The sequence below is a fragment of the Nannospalax galili genome, unplaced genomic scaffold (assembly GCF_000622305.1).
Source record: "Nannospalax galili isolate Female #2095 unplaced genomic scaffold, S.galili_v1.0 scaffold553, whole genome shotgun sequence".
NCBI lineage: Eukaryota > Metazoa > Chordata > Mammalia > Rodentia > Spalacidae > Nannospalax > Nannospalax galili.
The window spans coordinates 600,629-604,010 of NW_008336313.1; positions in this window are offsets into that span (position 1 = coordinate 600,629).

Below are 3,382 nucleotides of genomic sequence, written 5' to 3' on the forward strand. Positions count from 1 at the left end.
ATGTTTAGCATAAACACTTCTATCAAGCTTATTAGAGGCATCATGTACACAAAAGATACTGGTATAGAATGGATCAAATTTCAGAGGTTAATACAGAAGCTGTATTAAGCCTTTTAGTATTCTTTTTATATAAGTTCATGTCACACTCAAATTCTGTATTCTGAAAAGAAAAGATCTACTCCTTTGTTTAAAAAACAAAAGAAAGGGGCTGGAGAGATGGCTCAGCAGTTAAGAGCACTGACTGCTCTTGCAGAGGACCCCAGTTCGATTCCCAGCACCCACATTGTGGCTACAAACTGTCCTTAACTCCAGTTACGGGGGAATCCAAGGCCCTCTTCTGACCTCAGTAGCATTGCACGACATGGGTGCACTCACATGCAGACAATACACAAATATACTGTGTTGGATAGCTTTAGTGTCAACTTGACACACCTGGGTTGAGGAAGCCTCAATTGTGGAATTGCCTCTATTGGACTGGCCTGTAGCCATGTCTGTGGACATCTTGATTGTTGAGTGATGTGGGAGGGCCCATCCCACTGTGGGTGGTGCCACCCCTGGGCAGTTGGGCCTGTGTTGCATAAGAAAGCAGGCCGAGCAAGGACCAGGGGAGCAAGCCAGTAAGCAGTGATCCTCCATGGCCTGTGCTCCAGCTCCTGCCTCCAGGTTCCTGCCCTGAGTTCCTACCTTGGGCTCCCGGATGAACTGTGACCTGGGATACATAAGCTAAATAAACCATTTCCTCCCCAAGTTGATACTGGTCAGAGTATTTTGTCACAGCAATGGAGAAACAGACTAGGATATATGTATACAATAAAAATAATAAAAAAGTTTTAAAAAGAAAAAGAAAAACAATGCTTACTCTGTATAAGGTACAATGTTAGATATCAGCAGAGAGGACAGAAAATCTTGCCCTCAAATATACCATCAAATTGCACTGAGAATTGCAATTGCACTCTGATAGGTCTAAGTACAAGATGCCAAGAGAACATCAACAGAGCACTGAACCCAGGAAAAGAGGTTATGAGGATTTCATAGCATAAAGGGGTCATTTCAAAGCATATTAAGTGCTAGGTGAATAAAGCAAGGAAAGGCATCATACAAGAGTTTCAGTCAGAGAAGGAGGGGTATGAGAAAGAAGGTTTGGCAAAGACCTCTGTGAGGCTGTAGTTGACCCTGGAGATGCATACATAAGCCACTTACACAGAGGTTTGCTCACTACATGCAAGACTTTGGAATTGGGTGGGAAGGTAAAAGGGTTTGGTAAAAGGAATGGAGGGAGGGAGGGAGGGACGGAGGGAAGGAGGGGAGGAGGGAGGGAGGAAGAAAGGAAGTAACTTTTTGCAATTCTTAAGTTCATTTTGGATATTTCTCTTGAATGCTGTAGACACAAGTAAAATATACAATTGCTACTTTTCTTCTGAGGTCAAAAAGACAACGTAAAAGCACTTCTGCATGGTTTCGCAAACTAGAGAAGGCCTTCCTTCACAACCCTGGACTTGTTTGGTTCGGGAGAGAGGTGGTGTAGCAGTGTTACTAAGCTTGACTCTGGTTTACAGCAGCTGTAAAGAGCATCCCTTTTATTTCCAAGGAAGAAATGGAGGAGCAGCACCCAGATCACAGCTGTGTGGCCAGCCTGCTCTTTGTAGCTAAATGCACAGTATAAAGTGGAGAGTTTAAGTGATTGTCAAAGGGCTCTCAGGCTCCAATACAAACCCCCAATTTTTTCACTCATAAAGTGGAGCTTAAGGTGATATTAGTGCTTGGTGAAAAAAAGAGAGGAATGGATGGAAAGATAAGCGAAAATGAGCTAGTTTCTGATGCCAGGGAGTTTTGGAAGCAGAGAGGAATCAGCATGGCATAAACCCACTACCCGGTGTGTGTGGCTTGTATTTAAGGTATTATAGATTTGTGCCATTTGCCTCTCAGACATCATTGTTCCTTCTGAAACAACACCTAGATTTCACTGGTGAGCTGTTCTCACACCCAGTCTTTTTTTTTTTTTTTTCCCATCTAGTTTTGGTAGAGACGTCTTTCCTCCAGCCCAGGGATAGGCAGATGACTTGGTGAAATACAACTCTTGGACATACCAAGTTGGAGTGATTAAATGGATGCTCTGTGTACTCTTCATGGGGTCACGAGAGGATGCTTTCTCCTTACTGCTGAACACAAAACTGGGAAGAAATTAAACCTGCAGGTATAAGAGTCTGCTCCCTGAGGAAAGCCTCAGTGTGTGAAGATAAAAGAGAATAGAAAGAGGAAGAGTGGGACAATAGAGATTTATGAGGGTGGTGTTAAGGGGTCTCGGTTAGCCTTGTTAAAGACAGCAACCACCTTCCCCTAGGCTTTCCAGTCATATGAGTAAAGACATTTCCTTTTCTGCTTAAGGTAGTTTGACCTGTTGGATGTTTTCTTCACTCTCAACAAAAATCATTTTATCTAGTAACAAGATTTTATATTATGCACTTCCTATGTGTTATCCCACTTCATAATTAGAACAGCCCAGATAAAATGTTACTTACAGTAGTCCAAAGCACAGTGCTTAGGAGTAGATTAAACATAAACTGTACAAGGTTTGTTCACCAAAACTTACACAGACTGGGTAAGAAGCAATCAAAGCAGACCTAACAAAGAGAGCATACCGTATTCATGCTTTAGAATATTCAGCATCGGTAAAACAGCGCCTCCCCCTAAGTTGAAATATATATTTAAGACAGTTATAATAAAAATTCTAACACGTTTTCTCAAGGAGCTAGCCATATTAAAATGTGTGTGGGAATAAAAAGGGACTTAGAGAAGCCAGGACAATCTCAAGGAAATAGAACAGAGTTAAGGGCTCACCCTTCCTTGACTGTATGGCTTGTTCTAAGTGGTGTAATCAAGTATGAGAAAGGCAATAAAGATAAACAAACGCATCAACAGAGCAGAATAAGAACCAGAAATAGAAAGAGTCACTTGATGGGTTTTTCCTTCCCAAGATGCCAGTGTAATTAGGTGACACGTTACCAGAATGTCTGGTAAATCACCATCACAAAAAAAGGCTGTACCCCACATTGTACCAATATAAGGACAAAAAGGTATAGTTAAAATGGTAAAAGTTCTAGGTATGTCAGGCATAGTGATGCATGCCTGTAATTACACCACTTAAGAGGTTGAAACAAGAGGCTCGTAAGTTTACTGCTAGTCTGGGGCACACAGCAAACCTAGACTTGAAAATAAAGCATTCCAGGAGAGAACCCAATATCTTCATGAATTGGAAGTGTGTTCAGTTTCTTTAGAGGGGATGCAAACATCACCGAGCGTAAAATGATAAACCTGACTTAAAAATTCAAACTCATGATTAATATACAATACTAAGAAAACTGAATAGTAAGCCAGAAGCCTA